We start from the raw sequence: 24758 nt of genomic DNA, 5'->3' as shown, positions 1-24758 counted from the left end.
GTTCAAATAAAATAACAATGAAACATATAAATATTTTTTTTAAACGATCCCGTTTTCCTTCAATAAATAATATTAAGAACTACTTCTCCTGTTCCACAGTTTCAAGCTTGTACTTTCCGGCCCAACTTAGCATGATTCTCACACTCTTTCATGAGGTACTGATATATTTTCATTCCGACTCTCACAAACAGGTGGGGATATAGCTCAGTGGTAGAGCATTTGACTGCAGATCAAGAGGTCCCTGGTTCAAATCCAGGTGTCCCCTTGGCCTGTTTTGGTTCTTGTGTTTGTAGCTGGGACTTTTCAAAAAACCCTTTGGATCATCATTGACAGAGTCAGTGTTCGCTTGGATCTTACACTTTAACAGCATTACAATGTCACTGCTCAAAACCTGAGAGTAAATGCATTTTTATACAGGGCTCGGTATTCCGTATGGGAAATGTCTGAAAAAGCATTGATTTATTTTGGAATCTGGCTCTTCCTTTCACAGCACCAAACAAAGGGAATGGACTATGAAAGCAATTGGCAACTTTGTTTTACAGTTTAGTGCTTCCTTCAATCGCACTACAGAAATTGCATAGAAAAGTGGGCAGCAATGCAGTCAATCTATTCCTCATTTAACCTATGTCCTCAGTCTTACATGTATTCCACCTCTTCTCTGTGCATACAAAGTATGTTTGTTTGAAGCACTTCATTTTTGTGCAATTCATAATCTATTTACTTTCTACTAAAATACGCTGCCCACGTACAAGATGTACGAACCCTAGTTGCAGGTGCAAGCAGGCTGGTCTGAGAAACCAGGCCATTTGCGAACACAAAATAGCTTTTTCTGATGGATTAAATCGAAGGTACATGAAAGGCGTGTTTGGTTGTACCTTCAAATACCAAATTGTAGTGGTATGCAGAAATGTTTTTTCACCGTAATTTGGCCCAAAACAATCATACTTCACCACCATATCAGTGATTGTGGTAATCAATCCACAAAGATAAGTAGTCTCGTAAAAACCTCTTCCCCTTTGAGAATGTTTCAAAACAAACATTTTAATTACAGATATTGGTCCTATGGACCACTGCCTATTCAAATAAAATAACAATTAAACATATACATTTTGTTTTTTAAATGATCCTCTTTTCCTTTAATTAATAATATTAAGAACTACTTCTCCTTTTCCACAGTTTCAAGCTCGTACTTTGTGGCCCAACTGAGCTTGAGCCTCTCACTCTTTCATGATGTACTGATATATTGTCATTCTGATCTTTGAAAACAGTTGGGGATATAGCTCAGTGGTAGAGCATTTGACTGCAAATCAAGAGGTCCCTGGTTCAAATCCGGGTGTCCCCTAAACCTATTTTGGTTTTGGTGTTTGTAGCTGGGATCTTTCATAAAGTCCCTATGGATCACCATTGACAGAGTCAGTGTTCAGTTTGATCTTATACTTTATTAGCATTACAGTGTCACTGCTCAAAACCTGGGAATAAATGCATTTTTACACAGGGCGTGGGAACTTTCTGAAACATCATTGATTTATTTTGGAATCCGGCTCTTCCTTTCACAGCTTCAAGCAAAGAGAATCACTATGAAAACAATTGAAAACTTTGTTATACAGTTTGGTGCTTCCTTGTAGCGCACTAAAGAAATGGCATAGTATACTCGGCAGCGCTGCAGTCAATCCATTTCTCATTTAACCTGTGTCCTCAGTCTTACATATATTCCTCCTCTCCTCTGTGCATACAAAATATGTGTTTGTTTAAAGCACTTCATTCTTGTGCAACGTAGAAACTATTTAATTTCTCCTTAAAACCTCTGCCTACGTGCAAAATGTATGAACCCTCGTTGCAGATGAAAAAAGGCTGGCTCGAAGACTCAGGCCATTTTCGAACACAAAATGGCCTTTTCTGATATATTAAATTGATGGTACTTGAAAGGGACGTTTGGGTGTACCTTCCAAATACCAAATTGCAGTGGTATGTAGAAATGTTTTTCGTCCATCATTTGGCCCAAAACAATCATACTTCACCACCATCTCGGTGATTGTGGTAACCAATCCGCGAAAGGATAAGGCGTCCCGTAAAAACCTCTTCCCCTTTGAGAATGTTTCAAAACAAGCATTTTATGTACAGGCATTGGTCCTATGGACCACTGCCTGTTCAAATAAAATAACAATGAAACATATAAATATTTTTTTAAACGATCCCGTTTTCCTTCAATAAATAATATTAAGAACTACTTCTCCTGTTCCACAGTTTCAAGCTTGTACTTTCCGGCCCAACTGAGCATGATGCTCACACTCTTTCATGAGGTACTGATATATTTTCATTCCGACTCTCACAAACAGGTGGGGATATAGCTCAGTGGTTGAGCATTTGACTGCAGATCAAGAGGTCCCTGGTTCAAATCCAGGTGTCCCCATGGCTTGTTTTGGTTCTTGTGTTTGTAGCTGGGACTTTTCATAAAACCCCTTTGGATCATCATTGACAGAGTCAGTGTTCGCTTGGATCTTACACTTTAACAGCATTACAATGTCACTGCTCAAAACCTGAGAGTAAATGCATTTTTATACAGGGCTCGGTATTCCGTATGGGAAATGTCTGAAAAAGCATTGATTTATTTTGGAATCTGGCTCTTCCTTTCACAGCACCAAACAAAGGGAATGGACTATGAAAGCAATTGGCAACTTTGTTTTACAGTTTAGTGCTTCCTTCAATCGCACTACAGAAATTGCATAGAAAAGTGGGCAGCAATGCAGTCAATCTATTCCTCATTTAACCTGTGTCCTCAGTCTTACATGTATTCCACCTCTTCTCTGTGCATACAAAGTATGTGTTTGTTTGAAGCACTTCATTTTTGTGCAATGCATAATCTATTTACTTTCTACTAAAAAACGCTGCCCACGTACAAGATGTACGAACCCTAGTTGCAGGTGCAAGCAGGCTGGTCTGAGAAACCAGGCCATTTGCGAACACAAAATAGCTTTTTCTGATGTATTAAATCGAAGGTACATGAAAGGGGTGTTTGGTTGTACCTTCAAATACCAAATTGTAGTGGTATGCAGAAATGTTTTTTCACCGTAATTTGGCCCAAAACAATCATACTTCACCACCATATCAGTGATTGTGGTAATCAATCCACAAAGATAAGTAGTCTCGTAAAAACCTCTTCCCCTTTGAGAATGTTTCAAAACAAACATTTTAATTAGAGATATTGGTCCTATGGACCACTGCCTATTCAAATAAAATAACAATTAAACATATACATTTTGTTTTTTAAATGATCCTGTTTTCCTTTAATTAATAATATTAAGAACTACTTCTCCTTTTCCACAGTTTCAAGCTCGTACTTTGTGGCCCAACTGAGCTTGAGCCTCTCACTCTTTCATGATGTACTGATATATTGTCATTCTGATCTTTGAAAACAGTTGGGGATATAGCTCAGTGGTAGAGCATTTGACTGCAGATCAAGAGGTCCCTGGTTCAAATCCGGGTGTCCCCTAAACCTATTTTGGTTTTGGTGTTTGTTGCTGGGATCTTTCATAAAGTCCCTATGGATCACCATTGACAGAGTCAGTGTTCAGTTGGATCTTATACTTTATTAGCATTACAGTGTCACTGCTCAAAACCTGGGAATAAATGCATTTTTACACAGGACGTGGGAACTTTCTGAACCATCATTGATTTATTTTGGAATCCGGCTCTTCCTTTCACAGCTTCAAGCAAAGAGAATCACTATGAAAACAATTGAAAACTTTGTTATACAGTTTGGTGCTTCCTTGTAGCGCACTAAAGAAATGGCATAGTATACTCGGCAGCGCTGCAGTCAATCTATTTCTCATTTAACCTGTGTCCTCAGTCTTACATATATTCCTCCTCTCCTCTGTGCATACAAAATATGTGTTTGTTTAAAGCACTTCATTCTTGTGCAAGGTAGAAACTATTTAATTTCTCCTTAAAACCTCTGCCTACGTGCAAAATGTATGAACCCTCGTTGCAGATGAAAAAAGGCTGGCTCGAAGACTCAGGCCATTTTCGAACACAAAATGGCCTTTTCTGATATATTAAATTGATGGTACTTGAAAGGGACGTTTGGGTGTACCTTCCAAATACCAAATTGCAGTAGTATGTAGAAATGTTTTTCGTCCATCATTTGGCCCAAAACAATCATACTTCACCACCATCTCGGTGATTGTGGTAACCAATCCGCGAAAGGATAAGGCGTCCCGTAAAAACCTATTCCCCTTTGAGAATGTTTCAAAACAAGCATTTTATGTACAGGCATTGGTCCTATGGACCACTGCCTGTTCAAATAAAATAACAATGAAACATATAAATATTTTTTTTAAACGATCCCGTTTTCCTTCAATAAATAATATTAAGAACTACTTCTCCTGTTCCACAGTTTCAAGCTTGTATTTTCCGGCCCAACTGAGCATGATGCTCACACTCTTTCATGAGGTACTGATATATTTTCATTCCGACTTTCACAAACAGGTGGGGATAGAGCTCAGTGGTAGAGCATTTGACTGCAGATCAAGAGGTCCCTGGTTCAAATCCAGGTGTCCCCTTGGCCTGTTTTGGTTCTTGTGTTTGTAGCTGGGACTTTTCATGAAACCCCTTTGGATCATCATTGACAGAGTCAGTGTTCGCTTGGATCTTACACTTTAACAGCTTTACAATGTCACTGCTCAAAACATGAGAGTAAATGCATTTTTATACAGGGCTCGGTATGGGAAATGTCTGAAAAAGCATTGATTTATTTTGGAATCTGGCTCTTCCTTTCACAGCACCAAACAAAGGGAATGGACTATGAAAGCAATTGGCAACTTTGTTTTACAGTTTAGTGCTTCCTTCAATCGCACTACAGAAATTGCATAGAAAAGTGGGCAGCAATGCAGTCAATCTATTCCTCATTTAACCTGTGTCCTCAGTCTTACATGTATTCCACCTCTTCTCTGTGCATACAAAGTATGTGTTTGTTTGAAGCACTTCATTTTTGTGCAATGCATAATCTATTTACTTTCTACTAAAATACGCTGCCCACGTACAAGATGTACGAACCCTAGTTGCAGGTGCAAGCAGGCTGGTCTGAGAAACCAGGCCATTTGCGAACACAAAATAGCTTTTCCTGATGTATTAAATCGAAGGTACATGAAAGGGGTGTTTTTGGTTGTACCTTCAAATACCAAATTGTAGTGGTATGCAGAAATGTTTTTTCACCGTAATTTGGCCCAAAACAATCATACTTCACCACCATATCAGTGATTGTGGTAATCAATCCACAAAGATAAGTAGTCTCGTAAAAACCTGTTCCTCTTTGAGAATGTTTCAAAACAAACATTTTAATTACAGATATTGGTCCTACGGACCACTGCCTATTCAAATAAAATAACAATTAAACATATACATTTTGTTTTTTAAATGATCCTGTTTTCCTTTAATTAATAATATTAAGAACTACTTCTCCTTTTCCACAGTTTCAAGCTCGTACTTTGTGGCCCAACTGAGCTTGAGCCTCTCACTCTTTCATGATGTACTGTTATATTGTCATTCTGATCTTTGAAAACAGTTGGGGATATAGCTCAGTGGTAGAGCATTTGACTGCAGATCAAGAGGTCCCTGGTTCAAATCCGGGTGTCCCCTAAACCTATTTTGGTTCTGGTGTTTGTAGCTAGGATCTTTCATAAAGTCCCTTTGGATCACCATTGACAGAGTCAGTGTTCAGTTGGATCTTATACTTTATTAGCATTACAGTGTCACTGCTCAAAACCTGGGAATAAATGCATTTTTACACAGGGCGTGGGAACTTTCTGAAACATCATTGATTTATTTTGGAATCCGGCTCTTCCTTTCACAGCTTCAAACAAAGAGAATGACTATGAAAACAATTGAAAACTTTGATATACAGTTTGGTGCTTCCTTGTAGCGCACTAAAGAAATGGCATAGTATACTCGGCAGCGCTGCAGTCAATCTATTTCTCATTTAACATGTGTCCTCAGTCTTACATATATTCCTCCTCTCCTCTGTGCATACAAAATATGTGTTTGTTTAAAGCACTTCATTCTTGTGCAACGTAGAAACTATTTAATTTCTCCTTAAAACCTCTGCCTACGTGCAAAATGTATGAACCCTCGTTGCAGATGAAAAAAGGCTGGCTCGAAGACTCAGGCCATTTTCGAACACAAAATGGCCTTTTCTGATATATTAAATTGATGGTACTTGAAAGGGACGTTTGGGTGTACCTTCCAAATACCAAATTGCAGTGGTATGTAGAAATGTTTTTCGTCCATCATTTGGCCCAAAACAATCATACTTCACCACCATCTCGGTGATTGTGGTAACCAATCCGCGAAAGGATAAGGCGTCCCGTAAAAACCTCTTCCCCTTTGAGAATGTTTCAAAACAAGCATTTTATGTACAGGCATTGGTCCTATGGACCACTGCCTGTTCAAATAAAATAACAATGAAACATATAAATATTTTTTTTAAACGATCCCGTTTTCCTTCAATAAATAATATTAAGAACTACTTCTCCTGTTCCACAGTTTCAAGCTTGTACTTTCCGGCCCAACTGAGCATGATGCTCACACTCTTTCATGAGGTACTGATATATTTTCATTCCGACTCCCACAAACAGGTGGGGATATAGCTCAGTGGTAGAGCATTTGACTGCAGATCAAGAGGTCCCTGGTTCAAATCCAGGTGTCCCCTTGGCCTGTTTTGGTTCTTGTGTTTGTAGCTGGGACTTTTCATAAAACCCCTTTGGATCATCATTGACAGAGTCAGTGTTCGCTTGGATCTTACACTTTAACAGCATTACAATGTCACTGCTCAAAACCTGAGAGTAAATGGATTTTTATACAGGGCTCGGTATTCCGTATGGGAAATGTCTGAAAAAGCATTGATTTATTTTGGAATCTGGCTCTTCCTTTCACAGCACCAAACAAAGGGAATGGACTATGAAAGCAATTGGCAACTTTGTTTTACAGTTTAGTGCTTCCTTCAATCGCACTACAGAAATTGCATAGAAAAGTGGGCAGCAATGCAGTCAATCTATTCCTCATTTAACCTGTGTCCTCAGTCTTACATGTATTCCACCTCTTCTCTGTGCATACAAAGTATGTGTTTGTTTGAAGCACTTCATTTTTGTGCAATGCATAATCTATTTACTTTCTACTAAAATACGCTGCCCACGTACAAGATGTACGAACCCTAGTTGCAGGTGCAAGCAGGCTGGTCTGAGAAACCAGGCCATTTGCGAACACAAAATAGCTTTTTCTGATGTATTAAATCGAAGGTACATGAAAGGGGTGTTTGGTTGTACCTTCAAATACCAAATTGTAGTGGTATGCAGAAATGTTTTTTCACCGTAATTTGGCCCAAAACAATCATACTTCACCACCATATCAGTGATTGTGGTAATCAATCCACAAAGATACGTAGTCTCGTAAAAACCTCTTCCCCTTTGAGAATGTTTCAAAACAAACATTTTAATTACAGATATTGGTCCTATGGACCACTGCCTATTCAAATAAAATAACAATTAAACATATACATTTTGTTTTTTAAATGATCCTGTTTTCCTTTAATTAATAATATTAAGAACTACTTCTCCTTTTCCACAGTTTCAAGCTTGTACTTTCCGGCCCAACTGAGCATGATGCTCACACTCTTTCATGAGGTACTGATATATTTTCATTCCGACTCCCACAAACAGGTGGGGATATAGCTCAGTGGTAGAGCATTTGACTGCAGATCAAGAGGTCCCTGGTTCAAATCCAGGTGTCCCCTTGGCCTGTTTTGGTTCTTGTGTTTGTAGCTGGGACTTTTCATAAAACCCCTTTGGATCATCATTGACAGAGTCAGTGTTCGCTTGGATCTTACACTTTAACAGCATTACAATGTCACTGCTCAAAACCTGAGAGTAAATGGATTTTTATACAGGGCTCGGTATTCCGTATGGGAAATGTCTGAAAAAGCATTGATTTATTTTGGAATCTGGCTCTTCCTTTCACAGCACCAAACAAAGGGAATGGACTATGAAAGCAATTGGCAACTTTGTTTTACAGTTTAGTGCTTCCTTCAATCGCACTACAGAAATTGCATAGAAAAGTGGGCAGCAATGCAGTCAATCTATTCCTCATTTAACCTGTGTCCTCAGTCTTACATGTATTCCACCTCTTCTCTGTGCATACAAAGTATGTGTTTGTTTGAAGCACTTCATTTTTGTGCAATGCATAATCTATTTACTTTCTACTAAAATACGCTGCCCACGTACAAGATGTACGAACCCTAGTTGCAGGTGCAAGCAGGCTGGTCTGAGAAACCAGGCCATTTGCGAACACAAAATAGCTTTTTCTGATGTATTAAATCGAAGGTACATGAAAGGGGTGTTTGGTTGTACCTTCAAATACCAAATTGTAGTGGTATGCAGAAATGTTTTTTCACCGTAATTTGGCCCAAAACAATCATACTTCACCACCATATCAGTGATTGTGGTAATCAATCCACAAAGATAAGTAGTCTCGTAAAAACCTCTTCCCCTTTGAGAATGTTTCAAAACAAACATTTTAATTACAGATATTGGTCCTATGGACCACTGCCTATTCAAATAAAATAACAATTAAACATATACATTTTGTTTTTTAAATGATCCTGTTTTCCTTTAATTAATAATATTAAGAACTACTTCTCCTTTTCCACAGTTTCAAGCTCGTACTTTGTGGCCCAACTGAGCTTGAGCCTCTCACTCTTTCATGATGTACTGATATATTGTCATTCTGATCTTTGAAAACAGTTGGGGATTTAGCTCAGTGGTAGGGCATTTGACTGCAGATCAAGAGGTCCCTGGTTCAAATCCGGGTGTCCCCTAAACCTATTTTGGTGTTTGTAGCTGGGATCTTTCATAAAGTCCCTATGGATCACCATTGACAGAGTCAGTGTTCAGTTGGATCTTATACTTTATTAGCATTACAGTGTCACTGCTCAAAACCTGGGAATAAATGCATTTTTACACAGGGCGTGGGAACTTTCTGAAACATCATTGATTTATTTTGGAATCCGGCTCTTCCTTTCACAGCTTCAAGCAAAGAGAATCACTATGAAAACAATTGAAAACTTTGTTATACAGTTTGGTGCTTCCTTGTAGCGCACTAAAGAAATGGCATAGTATACTCGGCAGCACTGCAGTCAATCTATTTCTCATTTAACCTGTGTCCTCAGTCTTACATATATTCCTCCTCTCCTCTGTGCATACAAAATATGTGTTTGTTTAAAGCACTTCATTCTTGTGCAACGTAGAAACTATTTAATTTCTCCTTAAAACCTCTGCCTACGTGCAAAATGTATGAACCCTTGTTGCAGATGAAAAAAGGCTGGCTCGAAGACTCAGGCCATTTTCGAACACAAAATGGCCTTTTCTGATATATTAAATTGATGGTACTTGAAAGGGACGTTTGGGTGTACCTTCCAAATACCAAATTGCAGTGGTATGTAGAAATGTTTTTCGTCCATCATTTGGCCCAAAACAATCATACTTCACCACCATCTCGGTGATTGTGGTAACCAATCCGCGAAAGGATAAGGCGTCCCGTAAAAACCTATTCCCCTTTGAGAATGTTTCAAAACAAGCATTTTATGTACAGGCATTGCTCCTATGGACCACTGCCTGTTCAAATAAAATAACAATGAAACATATAAATATTTTTTTTAAACGATCCCGTTTTCCTTCAATAAATAATATTAAGAACTACTTCTCCTGTTCCACAGTTTCAAGCTTGTATTTTCCGGCCCAACTGAGCATGATGCTCACACTCTTTCATGAGGTACTGATATATTTTCATTCCGACTCTCACAAACAGGTGGGGATATAGCTCAGTGGTAGAGCATTTGACTGCAGATCAAGAGGTCCCTGGTTCAAATCCAGGTGTCCCCTTGGCCTGTTTTGGTTCTTGTGTTTGTAGCTGGGACTTTTCATGAAACCCCTTTGGATCATCATTGACAGAGTCAGTGTTCGCTTGGATCTTACACTTTAACAGCATTACAATGTCACTGCTCAAAACCTGAGAGTAAATGCATTTTTATACAGGGCTCGGTATTCCGTATGGGAAATGTCTGAAAAAGCATTGATTTATTTTGGAATCTGGCTCTTCCTTTCACAGCACCAAACAAAGGGAATGGACTATGAAAGCAATTGGCAACTTTGTTTTACAGTTTAGTGCTTCCTTCAATCGCACTACAGAAATTGCATAGAAAAGTGGGCAGCAATGCAGTCAATCTATTCCTCATTTAACCTGTGTCCTCAGTCTTACATGTATTCCACCTCTTCTCTGTGCATACAAAGTATGTGTTTGTTTGAAGCACTTCATTTTTGTGCAATGCATAATCTATTTACTTTCTACTAAAATACGCTGCCCACGTACAAGATGTACGAACCCTAGTTGCAGGTGCAAGCAGGCTGGTCTGAGAAACCAGGCCATTTGTGAACACAAAATAGCTTTTTCTGATGTATTAAATCGAAGGTACATGAAAGGGGTGTTTGGTTGTACCTTCAAATACCAAATTGTAGTGGTATGCAGAAATGTTTTTTCACCGTAATTTGGCCCAAAACAATCATACTTCACCACCATATCAGTGATTGTGGTAATCAATCCACAAAGATAAGTAGTCTCGTAAAAACCTCTTCCCCTTTGAGAATGTTTCAAAACAAACATTTTAATTACAGATATTGGTCCTATGGACCACTGCCTATTCAAATAAAATAACAATTAAACATATACATTTTGTTTTTTAAATGATCCTGTTTTCCTTTAATTAATAATATTAAGAACTACTTCTCCTTTTCCACAGTTTCAAGCTCGTACTTTGTGGCCCAACTGAGCTTGAGCCTCTCACTCTTTCATGATGTACTGATATATTGTCATTCTGAACTTTAAAAACAGTTGGGGATATAGCTCAGTGGTAGAGCATTTGACTGCAGATCAAGAGGTCCCTGGTTTCAAATCCGGGTGTCCCCTAAACCTATTTTGGTTTTGGTGTTTGTAGCTGGGATCTTTCATAAAGTCCCTATGGATCACCATTGACAGAGTCAGTGTTCAGTTGGATCTTATACTTTATTAGCATTACAGTGTCACTGCTCAAAACCTGGGAATAAATGCATTTTTACACAGGGCGTGGGAACTTTCTGAAACATCATTGATTTATTTTGGAATTCGGCTCTTCCTTTCACAGCTTCAAGCAAAGAGAATCACTATGAAAACAATTGAAAACTTTGTTATACAGTTTGGTGCTTCCTTGTAGCGCACTAAAGAAATGGCATAGTATACTCGGCAACGCTGCAGTCAATCTATTTCTCATTTAACCTGTGTCCTCAGTCTTACATATATTCCTCCTCTCCTCTGTGCATACAAAATATGTGTTTGTTTAAAGCACTTCATTCTTGTGCAACGTAGAAACTATTTAATTTCTCCTTAAAACCTCTGCCTACGTGCAAAATGTATGAACCCTCGTTGCAGATGAAAAAAGGCTGGCTCGAAGACTCAGGCCATTTTCGAACACAAAATGGCCTTTTCTGATATATTAAATTGATGGTACTTGAAAGGGACGTTTGGGTGTACCTTCCAAATACCAAATTGCAGTGGTATGTAGAAATGTTTTTCGTCCATCATTTGGCCCAAAACAATCATACTTCACCACCATCTCGGTGATTGTGGTAACCAATCCGCGAAAGGATAAGGCGTCCCGTAAAAACCTCTTCCCCTTTGAGAATGTTTCAAAACAAGCATTTTATGTACAGGCATTGGTCCTATGGACCACTGCCTGTTCAAATAAAATAACAATGAAACATATAAATATTTTTTTTAAACAATCCCGTTTTCCTTCAATAAATAATATTAAGAACTACTTCTCCTGTTCCACAGTTTCAAGCTTGTACTTTCCGGCCCAACTGAGCATGATGCTCACACTCTTTCATGAGGTACTGATATATTTTCATTCCGACTCTCACAAACAGGTGGGGATATACCTCACTGCTCAAAACCTGAGAGTAAATGCATTTTTATACAGGGCTCGGTATTCCGTATGGGAAATGTCTGAAAAAGCATTGATTTATTTTGGAATCTGGCTCTTCCTTTCACAGCACCAAACAAAGGGAATGGACTATGAAAGCAATTGGCAACTTTGTTTTACAGTTTAGTGCTTCCTTCAATCGCACTACAGAAATTGCATAGAAAAGTGGGCAGCAATGCAGTCAATCTATTCCTCATTTAACCTGTGTCCTCAGTCTTACATGTATTCCACCTCTTCTCTGTGCATACAAAGTATGTGTTTGTTTGAAGCACTTCATTTTTGTGCAATGCATAATCTATTTACTTTCTACTAAAATACGCTGCCCACGTACAAGATGTACGAACCCTAGTTGCAGGTGCAAGCAGGCTGGTCTGAGAAACCAGGCCATTTGCGAACACAAAATAGCTTTTTCTGATGTATTAAATCGAAGGTACATGAAAGGGGTGTTTGGTTGTACCTTCAAATACCAAATTGTAGTGGTATGCAGAAATGTTTTTTCACCGTAATTTGGCCCAAAACAATCATACTTCACCACCATATCAGTGATTGTGGTAATCAATCCACAAAGATAAGTAGTCTCGTAAAAACCTGTTCCTCTTTGAGAATGTTTCAAAACAAACATTTTAATTACAGATATTGGTCCTATGGACCACTGCCTATTCACATAAAATAACAATTAAACATATACATTTTGTTTTTTAAATGATCCTGTTTTCCTTTAATTAATAATATTAAGAACTACTTCTCCTTTTCCACAGTTTCAAGCTCGTACTTTGTGGCCCAACTGAGCTTGAGCCTCTCACTCTTTCATGATGTACTGTTATATTGTCATTCTGATCTTTGAAAACAGTTGGGGATATAGCTCAGTGGTAGAGCATTTGACTGCAGATCAAGAGGTCCCTGGTTCAAATCCGGGTGTCCCCTAAACCTTTTTTTGGTTCTGGTGTTTGTAGCTAGGATCTTTCATAAAGTCCCTTTGGATCACCATTGACAGAGTCAGTGTTCAGTTGCATCTTATACTTTATTAGCATTACAGTGTCACTGCTCAAAACCTGGGAATAAATGCATTTTTACACAGGGTGTGGGAACTTTCTGAAACATCATTGATTTATTTTGGAATCCGGCTCTTCCTTTCACAGCTTCAAACAAAGAGAATGACTATGAAAACAATTGAAAACTTTGTTATACAGTTTGGTGCTTCCTTGTAGCGCACTAAAGAAATGGCATAGTATACTCGGCAGCGCTGCAGTCAATCTATTTCTCATTTAACATGTGTCCTCAGTCTTACATATATTCCTCCTCTCCTCTGTGCATACAAAATATGTGTTTGTTTAAAGCACTTCATTCTTGTGCAACGTAGAAACTATTTAATTTCTCCTTAAAACCTCTGCCTACGTGCAAAATGTATGAACCCTCGTTGCAGATGAAAAAAGGCTGGCTCGAAGACTCAGGCCATTTTCGAACACAAAATGGCCTTTTCTGATATATTAAATTGATGGTACTTGAAAGGGAAGTTTGGGTGTACCTTCCAAATACCAAATTGCAGTGGTATGTAGAAATGTTTTTCGTCCATCATTTGGCCCAAAACAATCATACTTCACCACCATCTCGGTGATTGTGGTAACCAATCCGCGAAAGGATAAGGCGTCCCGTAAAAACCTCTTCCCCTTTGAGAATGTTTCAAAACAAGCATTTTATGTACAGGCATTGGTCCTATGGACCACTGCCTGTTCAAATAAAATAACAATGAAACATATAAATATTTTTTTTAAACGATCCCGTTTTCCTTCAATAAATAATATTAAGAACTACTTCTCCTGTTCCACAGTTTCAAGCTTGTACTTTCCGGCCCAACTGAGCATGATGCTCACACTCTTTCATGAGGTACTGATATATTTTCATTCCGACTCTCACAAACAGGTGGGGATATAGCTCAGTGGTAGAGCATTTGACTGCAGATCAAGAGGTCCCTGGTTCAAATCCAGGTGTCCCCTTGGCCTGTTTTGGTTCTTGTGTTTGTAGCTGGGACTTTTCATAAAACCCCTTTGGATCATCATTGACAGAGTCAGTGTTCGCTTGGATCTTACACTTTAACAGCATTACAATGTCACTGCTCAAAACCTGAGAGTAAATGCATTTTTATACAGGGCTCGGTATTCCGTATGGGAAATGTCTGAAAAAGCATTGATTTATTTTGGAATCTGGCTCTTCCTTTCACAGCACCAAACAAAGGGAATGGACTATGAAAGCAATTGGCAACTTTGTTTTACAGTTTAGTGCTTCCTTCAATCGCACTACAGAAATTGCATAGAAAAGTGGGCAGCAATGCAGTCAATCTATTCCTCATTTAACCTGTGTCCTCAGTCTTACATGTATTCCACCTCTTCTCTGTGCATACAAAGTATGTGTTTGTTTGAAGCACTTCATTTTTGTGCAATGCATAATCTATTTACTTTCTACTAAAAAACGCTGCCCACGTACAAGATGTATGAACCCTAGTTGCAGGTGCAAGCAGGCTGGTCTGAAAAACCAGGCCATTTGCGAACACAAAATTGCTTTTTCTGATGTATTAAATCGAAGGTACATGAAATGGGTGTTTGGTTGTACCTTCAAATACCAAATTGTAGTGGTTTGTAGAAATGTTTTTTCACCGTAATTTGGCCCAAAACAATCATACTTCACCACCATATCAGTGATTGTGGTAATCATTCCACAAAGATAAGTAGTCTCGTAAAAACCTGTTCCTCTTTGAGAATGTTTCAAAACAAACATTTTAATTACAGATATTGGTCCTATGGACCACTGCCTATTCACATAAAATAACAATTAAACATATACATTTTGTTTTTTAAATGATTCTGTTTTCCTTTAATTAATAATATTAAGAACTACTTCTCCTTTTCCACAGTTTCAAGCTCGTACTTTGTGGCCCAACTGAGCTTGAGCCTCTCACTCTTTCATGATGTACTGTTATATTGTCATTCTGATCTTTGAAAACAGTTGGGGATATAGCTCAGTGGTAGAGCATTTGACTGCAGATCAAGAGGTCCCTGGTTCAAATCCGGGTGTCCCCTAAACCTTTTTTTGGTTCTGGTGTTTGTAGCTAGGATCTTTCATAAAGTCCCTTTGGATCACCATTGACAGAGTCAGTGTTCAGTTGCATCTTATACTTTATTAGCATTACAGTGTCACTGCTCAAAACCTGGGAATAAATGCATTTTTACACAGGGTGTGGGAACTTTCTGAAACATCATTGATTTATTTTGGAATCCGGCTCTTCCTTTCACAGCTTCAAACAAAGAGAATGACTATGAAAACAATTGAAAACTTTGTTATACAGTTTGGTGCTTCCTTGTAGCGCACTAAAGAAATGGCATAGTATACTCGGCAGCGCTGCAGTCAATCTATTTCTCATTTAACATGTGTCCTCAGTCTTACATATATTCCTCCTCTCCTCTGTGCATACAAAATATGTGTTTGTTTAAAGCACTTCATTCTTGTGCAACGTAGAAACTATTTAATTTCTCCTTAAAACCTCTGCCTACGTGCAAAATGTATGAACCCTCGTTGCAGATGAAAAAAGGCTGGCTCGAAGACTCAGGCCATTTTCGAACACAAAATGGCCTTTTCTGATATATTAAATTGATGGTACTTGAAAGGGAAGTTTGGGTGTACCTTCCAAATACCAAATTGCAGTGGTATGTAGAAATGTTTTTCGTCCATCATTTGGCCCAAAACAATCATACTTCACCACCATCTCGGTGATTGTGGTAACCAATCCGCGAAAGGATAAGGCGTCCCGTAAAAACCTCTTCCCCTTTGAGAATGTTTCAAAACAAGCATTTTATGTACAGGCATTGGTCCTATGGACCACTGCCTGTTCAAATAAAATAACAATGAAACATATAAATATTTTTTTTAAACGATCCCGTTTTCCTTCAATAAATAATATTAAGAACTACTTCTCCTGTTCCACAGTTTCAAGCTTGTACTTTCCGGCCCAACTGAGCATGATGCTCACACTCTTTCATGAGGTACTGATATATTTTCATTCCGACTCTCACAAACAGGTGGGGATATAGCTCAGTGGTAGAGCATTTGACTGCAGATCAAGAGGTCCCTGGTTCAAATCCAGGTGTCCCCTTGGCCTGTTTTGGTTCTTGTGTTTGTAGCTGGGACTTTTCATAAAACCCCTTTGGATCATCATTGACAGAGTCAGTGTTCGCTTGGATCTTACACTTTAACAGCATTACAATGTCACTGCTCAAAACCTGAGAGTAAATGCATTTTTATACAGGGCTCGGTATTCCGTATGGGAAATGTCTGAAAAGGCATTGATTTATTTTGGAATCTGGCTCTTCCTTTCACAGCACCAAACAAAGGGAATGGACTATGAAAGCAATTGGCAACTTTGTTTTACAGTTTAGTGCTTCCTTCAATCGCACTACAGAAATTGCATAGAAAAGTGGGCAGCAATGCAGTCAATCTATTCCTCATTTAACCTGTGTCCTCAGTCTTACATGTATTCCACCTCTTCTCTGTGCATACAAAGTATGTGTTTGTTTGAAGCACTTCATTTTTGTGCAATGCATAATCTATTTACTTTCTACTAAAATACGCTGCCCACGTACAAGATGTACGAACCCTAGTTGCAGGTGCAAGCAGGCTGGTCTGAGAAACCAGGCCATTTGCGAACACAAAATAGCTTTTTCTGATGTATTAAATCGAAGGTACATGAAAGGGGTGTTTGGTTGTACCTTCAAATACCAAATTGTAGTGGTATGCAGAAATGTTTTTTCACCGTAATTTGGCCCAAAACAATCATACTTCACCACCATATCAGTGATTGTGGTAATCATTCCACAAAGATAAGTAGTCTCGTAAAAACCTGTTCCTCTTTGAGAATGTTTCAAAACAAACATTTTAATTACAGATATTGGTCCTATGGACCACTGCCTATTCACATAAAATAACAATTAAACATATACATTTTGTTTTTTAAATGATCCTGTTTTCCTTTAATTAATAATATTAAGAACTACTTCTCCTTTTCCACAGTTTCAAGCTCGTACTTTGTGGCCCAACTGAGCTTGAGCCTCTCACTCTTTCATGATGTACTGTTATATTGTCATTCTGATCTTTGAAAACAGTTGGGGATATAGCTCAGTGGTAGAGCATTTGACTGCAGATCAAGAGGTCCCTGGTTCAAATCCGGGTGTCCCCTAAACCTTTTTTTGGTTCTGGTGTTTGTAGCTAGGATCTTTCATAAAGTCCCTTTGGATCACCATTGACAGAGTCAGTGTTCAGTTGCATCTTATACTTTATTAGCATTACAGTGTCACTGCTCAAAACCTGGGAATAAATGCATTTTTACACAGGGCGTGGGAACTTTCTGAAACATCATTGATTTATTTTGGAATCCGGCTCTTCCTTTCACAGCTTCAAACAAAGAGAATGACTATGAAAACAATTGAAAACTTTGTTATACAGTTTGGTGCTTCCTTGTAGCGCACTAAAGAAATGGCATAGTATACTCGGCAGCGCTGCAGTCAATCTATTTCTCATTTAACATGTGTCCTCAGTCTTACATATATTCCTCCTCTCCTCTGTGCATACAAAATATGTGTTTGTTTAAAGCACTTCATTCTTGTGCAACGTAGAAACTATTTAATTTCTCCTTAAAACCTCTGCCTACGTGCAAAATGTATGAACCCTCGTTGCAGATGAAAAAAGGCTGGCTCGAAGACTCAGGCCATTTTCGAACACAAAATGGCCTTTTCTGATATATTAAATTGATGGTACTTGAAAGGGACGTTTGGGTGTACCTTCCAAATACCAAATTGCAGTGGTATGTAGAAATGTTTTTCTTCCATCATTTGGCCCAAAACAATCATACTTCACCACCATCTCGGTGATTGTGGTAACCAATCCGCGAAAGGATAAGGCGTCCCGTAAAAACCTCTTCCCCTTTGAGAATGTTTCAAAACAAGCATTTTATGTACAGGCATTGGTCCTATGGACCACTGCCTGTTCAAATAAAATAACAATGAAACATATAAATATTTTTTTTAAACGATCCCGTTTTCCTTCAATAAATAATATTAAGAACTACTTCTCCTGTTCCACAGTTTCAAGCTTGTACTTTCCGGCCCAACTGAGCATGATGCTCACACTCTTTCATGAGGTACTGATATATTTTCATTCCGACTCTCACAAACAGGTGGGGATATAGCTCAGTGGTAGAGCATTTGACTGCAGATCAAGAGGTCCCTGGTTCAAATCCAGGTGTCCCCTTGGCCTGTTTTGGTTCTTGTGTTTGTAGCTGGGACTTTTCATAAAACCCCTTTGGATCATCATTGACAGAGTCAGTGTTCGCTTGGATCTTACACTTTAACAGCATTACAATGTCACTGCTCAAAACCTGAGAGTAAATGCATTTTTATACAGGGCTCGGTATTCCGTATGGGAAATGTCTGAAAAAGCATTGATTTATTTTGGAATCTGGCTCTTCCTTTCACAGCACCAAACAAAGGGAATGGACTATGAAAGCAATTGGCAACTTTGTTTTACAGTTTAGTGCTTCCTTCAATCGCACTACAGAAATTGCATAGAAAAGTGGGCAGCAATGCAGTCAATCTATTCCTCATTTAACCTGTGTCCTCAGTCTTACATGTATTCCACCTCTTCTCTGTGCATACAAAGTATGTGTTTGTTTGAAGCACTTCATTTTTGTGCAATGCATAATCTATTTACTTTCTACTAAAATACGCTGCCCACGTACAAGATGTACGAACCCTAGTTGCAGGTGCAAGCAGGCTGGTCTGAGAAACCAGGCCATTTGCGAACACAAAATAGCTTTTTCTGATGTATTAAATCGAAGGTACATGAAAGGGGTGTTTGGTTGTACCTTCAAATACCAAATTGTAGTGGTATGCAGAAATGTTTTTACACCGTAATTTGGCCCAAAACAATCATACTTCACCACCATATCAGTGATTGTGGTAATCAATCCACAAAGATAAGTAGTCTCGTAAAAACCTCTTCCCCTTTGAGAATGTTTCAAAACAAACATTTTAATTACAGATATTGGTCCTATGGACCACTGCCTATTCAAATAAAATAACAATTAAACATATACATTTTGTTTTTTAAATGATCCTGTTTTCCTTTAATTAATAATATTAAGAACTACTTCTCCTTTTCCACAGTTTCAAGCTCGTACTTTGTGGCCCAACTGAGCTTGAGCCTCTCACTCTTTCATGATGTACTGATATATTGTCATTCTGATCTTTGAAAACATTTGGGGATATAGCTCAGTGGTAGAGCATTTGACTGCAGATCAAGAGGTCCCTGGTTCAAATCCGGGTGACCCCTAAACCTATTTTGGTTTTGGTGTTTGTAGCTGGGATCTTTCATAAAGTCCCTATGGATCACCATTGACAGAGTCAGTGTTCAGTTGGATCTTATACTTTATTAGCATTACAGTGTCACTGCTCAAAACCTGGGAATAAATGCAATTTTACACAGGGCGTGGGAACTTTCTGAAACATCATTGATTTATTTTGGAATCCGGCTCTTCCTTTCACAGCTTCAAGCAAAGAGAATCACTATGAAAACAATTGAAAACTTTGTTATACAGTTTGGTGCTTCCTTGTAGCGCACTAAAGAAATGGCATAGTATACTCGGCAGCGCTGCAGTCAATCTATTTCTCATTTAACCTGTGTCCTCAGTCTTACATATATTCCTCCTCTCCTCTGTGCATACAAAATATGTGTTTGTTTAAAGCACTTCATTCTTGTGCAACGTAGAAACTATTTAATTTCTCCTTAAAACCTCTGCCTACGTGCAAAATGTATGAACCCTCGTTGCAGATGAAAAAAGGCTGGCTCGAAGACTCAGGCCATTTTCGAACACAAAATGGCCTTTTCTGATATATTAAATTGATGGTACTTGAAAGGGACGTTTGGGTGTACCTTCCAAATACCAAATTGCAGTGGTATGTTGAAATGTTTTTCGTCCATCATTTGGCCCAAAACAATCATACTTCACCACCATCTCGGTGATTGTGGTAACCAATCCGCGAAAGGATAAGGCGTCCCGTAAAAACCTCTTCCCCTTTGAGAATGTTTCAAAACAAGCATTTTATGTACAGGCATTGGTCCTATGGACCACTGCCTGTTCAAATAAAATAACAATGAAACATATAAATATTTTTTTTAAACGATCCCGTTTTCCTTCAATAAATAATATTAAGAACTACTTCTCCTGTTCCACAGTTTCAAGCTTGTACTTTCCGGCCCAACTGAGCATTATGCTCACACTCTTTCATGAGGTACTGATATATTTTCATTCCGACTCACACAAACAGGTGGGGATATAGCTCAGTGGTAGAGCATTTGACTGCAGATCAAGAGGTCCCTGGTTCAAATCCAGGTGTCCCATTGGCCTGTTTTGGTTCTTGTGTTTGTAGCTGGGACTTTTCATAAAACCCCTTTGGATCATCATTGACAGAGTCAGTGTTCGCTTGGATCTTACACTTTAATAGCATTACAATGTCACTGCTCAAAACCTGAGAGTAAATGCATTTTCATACAGGGCTCGGTATTTCGTATGGGAAATGTCTGAAAAAGCATTGATTTATTTTGGAATCTGGCTCTTCCTTTCACAGCACCAAACAAAGGGAATGGACTATGAAAGCAATTGACAACTTTGTTTTACAGTTTGGTGCTTCCTTCGATCGCACTACAGAAATTGCATAGAAAAGTGGGCAGAAATGCAGTCAATCTATTCCTCATTTAACCTGTGTCCTCAGTCTTACATGTATTCCACCTCTTCTCTGTGCATACAAAGTATGTGTTTGTTTGAAGCACTTCATTTTTGTGCAATGCATAATCTATTTACTTTCTACTAAAAAACGCTGCCCACGTACAAGATGTATGAACCCTAGTTGCAGGTGCAAGCAGGCTGGTCTGAGAAACCAGGCCATTTGCAAACACAAAATTGCTTTTTCTGATGTATTAAATCGAAGGTACATGAAATGGGTGTTTGGTTGTACCTTCAAATACCAAATTGTAGTGGTATGTAGAAATGTTTTTTCACCGTAATTTGGCCCAAAACAATCATACTTCACCACCATATCAGTGATTGTGGTAATCATTCCACAAAGATAAGTAGTCTCGTAAAAACCTGTTCCTCTTTGAGAATGTTTCAAAACAAACATTTTTTTTTTTTTTTTTTTTTTTTTTAAAAACCTTTATTTGTGCATAGTAAAAGAACAAATACGGGCCTACAACCATCAGGCCGGCCACAATACGGTTGAGCACAGAGACAAACAATACATCCCCTGTGCGTCAAGGTCAAGATTAGCAACGATTCAGGATTCATACACTGGAGGGATCCTTGACACCGGGGGAAGGAGAAGTGAAGGTTAATTTTAAGGTTTTCAAAAACATTTTTATCGGGAAAAAAGTCAGTAAAGGATAGAAACAAGGAGATTCGAGTCCGCAAGTCGGCTTCATACACTGGAGAGCAGCAGCATCATTAAAACAGCCATAGAAAATCTCATACAGTAAGGCGATGCAATTAGATAACAGGATCATCACAGTAGTAAATACGCACCCCCTAAAAGCCGCCCCCACTCAATCCACCCCACACCCGGACCCCGAATCGAAACAAGTATAGCGCAGAGACATGAAAGAAAGAGGCCCATAGAACTAAAAAAGAAACAGTAAATTACCCCCCCACCCTACACCAATGCGGAGGCTATGGCCTACCCCCCCCCCCAGCATAGTGCCTGTCGCCCAATGAACCCGAAATATAGACGAGAGAGAAAGTAGGAATAGAGTAAAGAAACTAAGAGAAGAAAGAAGAAAGGAGGCGGGGAGGAGCCCACGTATCCTCAGGAGCGCCCGACACCACCGGCCAACCAAGCCTCCACACACTGAAACCCCACTACACCCAAAGGCGGTCGTGGGAAGATAGCATGTAACACCACGGAAATGAAGGCAGACAGATCGCGACGAGTGCGCACAACATAAGTAGACAATTCCAGTCCCAGTCCAGCCCGGCCGTGAAGCCATGATAATAGAAAGTAATCTAGCCCTGGCCCGATCGCGGGCGTACGATTAGACCCGCCCCCTCGTGAATGCCCCGCATCCCGAACAGACAAAGACAATATGGCCACTTGGGAGAAGATGGAGAAGTAGAGTCACAAAATGGCCGCCGATCATCTATTGAGGTCCCCTTGCACACCATATAAAATCCCGACCTGGCTTGTAAAGTACACGAGTTCCACATAAAAGGAGTCGTAGGCCACCGTGAACAGTTCCTCGAGGTCGCCAGGTGTAGTTCAGCTGGAAACTCCTGCGGGCACGGTGAGGCAGGCAACAACAAAGCAGGCAGCAATGACCGGGGAAACAAAGTATCTGCCATTGAGCAGGAGAGCGATTGATCCTGAGCGCCGGGAAAGCCAAATGCAGACACCAGTGTAGCACCGTTATACCCAGTCGTTGCTTCCCCGCAGGAGGACCACAGCACTGGCAGACTCACGTCTTGTTGATCACAAACGGGGCGCTCACGGCCCGCAGCAGACAGTGTAGAGTCGAACCGCTCACTCAGCGTTTGCAAGCCGACACACAATTGCAGACGAAAGTCCCGCAGGGCAGCCAGAACGGAGCCGTATGTCAGCGGAAGCTGCGTCCCCCCAACGGCAGCAATCCGGGACGGCACTGGGGAGCTGGAGTCTGGTAGAGGGAGGGCGAAGCGGGCAGCGGGCGAGACCGGAGCATCACCCCCCAGCAGCGAGCAGGCAATCAGCGCCATGTTTTACCGTTGAACGGTACCGTGGCCAGGGGGGGGATCGTGACAAGGAGGCAATTCCCAACAGGTCTGCGCCGCAACAGGTGAAAGCCAGCAGTCTCTTCCCCTCCCTCAGGCTCTCTTTGCAGCCGACTAGACCATAGAAGAAGGGGGTCTGCAGCCTTCTACAGCGTGGTCCACAGAGCGGGGTAGGAGACCCGCCACACCGGGGCTTACCCTCTGGCTCCAGCCCATAAGATGCAGGGTACAGGAGGTGTCCGGGCGTCTCTCTCCCGGCTCTTCTGGCGACCGTGCGTGGCGTGAGGCGGGATCGGGACCTCGGGCTCAGATTTGCACCAGCGGGTCCGGTGACTGCAACGATTCCAGGGGGCCGGCCGAGGCCACAGTAGAGCAAGGGTCCAGGGCGGGGAACAAAGGCACCAAAAACTCCGGCATCCGGGCGGGCTAAGACTTCGGGAAAGCGGCGGCGCAGTCAGCGCGTCGTCGCACGCGTTGCACCTCGAAAATCGGCAAGGATAGGAATCAGGATGATAGTCCGAGGCCAAGGGCCGACGGAGCCGGGCGCTCAAGCGACTGCTCCGGTCGCCATCTTGGCTCCTCCCCTCCCAAAACAAACATTTTAATTACAGATATTGGTCATATGGACCACTGCCTATTCACATAAAATAACAATTAAACATATACATTTTGTTTTTTAAATGATCCTGTTTTCCTTTAATTAATAATATTAAGAACTACTTCTCCTTTTCCACAGTTTCAAGCTCGTACTTTGTGGCCCAACTGAGCTTGAGCCTCTCACTCTTTCATGATGTACTGTTATATTGTCATTCTGATCTTTGAAAACAGTTGGGGATATAGCTCAGTGGTAGAGCATTTGACTGCAGATCAAGAGGTCCCTGGTTCAAATCCGGGTGTCCCCTAAACCTATTTTGGTTCTGGTGTTTGTAGCTAGGATCTTTCATAAAGTCCCTTTGGATCACCATTGACAGAGTCTGTGTTCAGTTGGATCTTATACTTTATTAGCATTACAGTGTCACTGCTCAAAACCTGGGAATAAATGCATTTTTACACAGGGCGTGGGAACTTTCTGAAACATCATTGATTTATTTTGGAATCCGGCTCTTCCTTTCACAGCTTCAAACAAAGAGAATGACTATGAAAACAATTGAAAACTTTGTTATACAGTTTGGTGCTTCCTTGTAGCGCACTAAAGAAATGGCATAGTATACTCGGCAGCGCTGCAGTCAATCTATTTCTCATTTAACCTGTGTCCTTAGTCTTACATATATTCCTCCTCTCCTCTGTGCATACAAAATATGTGTTTGTTTAAAGCACTTCATTCTTGTGCAACGTAGAAACTATTTAATTTCTCCTTAAAACCTCTGCCTACGTGCAAAATGTATGAACCCTCGTTGCAGATGAAAAAAGGCTGGCTCGAAGACTCAGGCCATTTTCGAACACAAAATGGCCTTTTCTGATATATTAAATTGATGGTACTTGAAAGGGACGTTTGGGTGTACCTTCCAAATACCAAATTGCAGTGGTATGTAGAAATGTTTTTCGTCCATCATTTGGCCCAAAACAATCATACTTCACCACCATCTCGGTGATTGTGGTAACCAATCCGCGAAAGGATAAGGCGTCCCGTAAAAACCTCTTCCCCTTTGAGAATGTTTCAAAACAAGCATTTTATGTACAGGCATTGGTCCTATGGACCACTGCCTGTTCAAATAAAATAACAATGAAACATATAAATATTTTTTTAAACGATCCCGTTTTCCTTCAATAAATAATATTAAGAACTACTTCTCCTGTTCCACAGTTTCAAGCTTGTACTTTCCGGCCCAACTGAGCATGATGCTCACACTCTTTCATGAGGTA

At 40.0% G+C, this 24758-nt stretch overlaps 17 non-coding genes across 17 annotated transcripts; all 17 read left to right on the top strand.

The window, feature by feature from the left end:
- Nucleotides 1–193: 193 nt before the first annotated feature.
- On the top strand, nt 194–265 carry TRNAC-GCA (transfer RNA cysteine (anticodon GCA)). Its single transcript has one exon. It is a non-coding gene; the product is annotated as a tRNA-Cys (tRNA).
- A 1005-nt stretch (nt 266–1270) lies between these two features.
- TRNAC-GCA (transfer RNA cysteine (anticodon GCA)) lies at nt 1271–1342 on the top strand. The gene has a single exon. It is a non-coding gene; the product is annotated as a tRNA-Cys (tRNA).
- A 996-nt stretch (nt 1343–2338) lies between these two features.
- Nucleotides 2339–2410, top strand: TRNAC-GCA (transfer RNA cysteine (anticodon GCA)). The gene has a single exon. It is a non-coding gene; the product is annotated as a tRNA-Cys (tRNA).
- Nucleotides 2411–3418: 1008 nt separating this feature from the next.
- On the top strand, nt 3419–3490 carry TRNAC-GCA (transfer RNA cysteine (anticodon GCA)). Its single transcript has one exon. It is a non-coding gene; the product is annotated as a tRNA-Cys (tRNA).
- Nucleotides 3491–5562: 2072 nt separating this feature from the next.
- TRNAC-GCA (transfer RNA cysteine (anticodon GCA)) lies at nt 5563–5634 on the top strand. The gene has a single exon. It is a non-coding gene; the product is annotated as a tRNA-Cys (tRNA).
- A 997-nt stretch (nt 5635–6631) lies between these two features.
- Nucleotides 6632–6703, top strand: TRNAC-GCA (transfer RNA cysteine (anticodon GCA)). Its single transcript has one exon. It is a non-coding gene; the product is annotated as a tRNA-Cys (tRNA).
- Nucleotides 6704–7711: 1008 nt separating this feature from the next.
- Nucleotides 7712–7783, top strand: TRNAC-GCA (transfer RNA cysteine (anticodon GCA)). The gene has a single exon. It is a non-coding gene; the product is annotated as a tRNA-Cys (tRNA).
- Nucleotides 7784–9854: 2071 nt separating this feature from the next.
- Nucleotides 9855–9926, top strand: TRNAC-GCA (transfer RNA cysteine (anticodon GCA)). The gene has a single exon. It is a non-coding gene; the product is annotated as a tRNA-Cys (tRNA).
- A 1008-nt stretch (nt 9927–10934) lies between these two features.
- Nucleotides 10935–11007, top strand: TRNAC-GCA (transfer RNA cysteine (anticodon GCA)). Its single transcript has one exon. It is a non-coding gene; the product is annotated as a tRNA-Cys (tRNA).
- A 1903-nt stretch (nt 11008–12910) lies between these two features.
- Nucleotides 12911–12982, top strand: TRNAC-GCA (transfer RNA cysteine (anticodon GCA)). Its single transcript has one exon. It is a non-coding gene; the product is annotated as a tRNA-Cys (tRNA).
- Nucleotides 12983–13980: 998 nt separating this feature from the next.
- On the top strand, nt 13981–14052 carry TRNAC-GCA (transfer RNA cysteine (anticodon GCA)). Its single transcript has one exon. It is a non-coding gene; the product is annotated as a tRNA-Cys (tRNA).
- Nucleotides 14053–15060: 1008 nt separating this feature from the next.
- TRNAC-GCA (transfer RNA cysteine (anticodon GCA)) lies at nt 15061–15132 on the top strand. The gene has a single exon. It is a non-coding gene; the product is annotated as a tRNA-Cys (tRNA).
- A 998-nt stretch (nt 15133–16130) lies between these two features.
- On the top strand, nt 16131–16202 carry TRNAC-GCA (transfer RNA cysteine (anticodon GCA)). Its single transcript has one exon. It is a non-coding gene; the product is annotated as a tRNA-Cys (tRNA).
- Nucleotides 16203–17210: 1008 nt separating this feature from the next.
- Nucleotides 17211–17282, top strand: TRNAC-GCA (transfer RNA cysteine (anticodon GCA)). Its single transcript has one exon. It is a non-coding gene; the product is annotated as a tRNA-Cys (tRNA).
- Nucleotides 17283–18280: 998 nt separating this feature from the next.
- Nucleotides 18281–18352, top strand: TRNAC-GCA (transfer RNA cysteine (anticodon GCA)). Its single transcript has one exon. It is a non-coding gene; the product is annotated as a tRNA-Cys (tRNA).
- Nucleotides 18353–19360: 1008 nt separating this feature from the next.
- Nucleotides 19361–19432, top strand: TRNAC-GCA (transfer RNA cysteine (anticodon GCA)). The gene has a single exon. It is a non-coding gene; the product is annotated as a tRNA-Cys (tRNA).
- A 4293-nt stretch (nt 19433–23725) lies between these two features.
- Nucleotides 23726–23797, top strand: TRNAC-GCA (transfer RNA cysteine (anticodon GCA)). The gene has a single exon. It is a non-coding gene; the product is annotated as a tRNA-Cys (tRNA).
- The last annotated feature ends 961 nt before the right edge of the window (nt 23798–24758 follow it).

The sequence above is a fragment of the Triturus cristatus genome, chromosome 4_1 (assembly GCF_964204655.1).
Source record: "Triturus cristatus chromosome 4_1, aTriCri1.1, whole genome shotgun sequence".
In the NCBI taxonomy this organism is placed as follows: Eukaryota; Metazoa; Chordata; class Amphibia; order Caudata; family Salamandridae; genus Triturus; species Triturus cristatus.
This window is presented reverse-complemented; position numbering and strand designations above follow the sequence as displayed.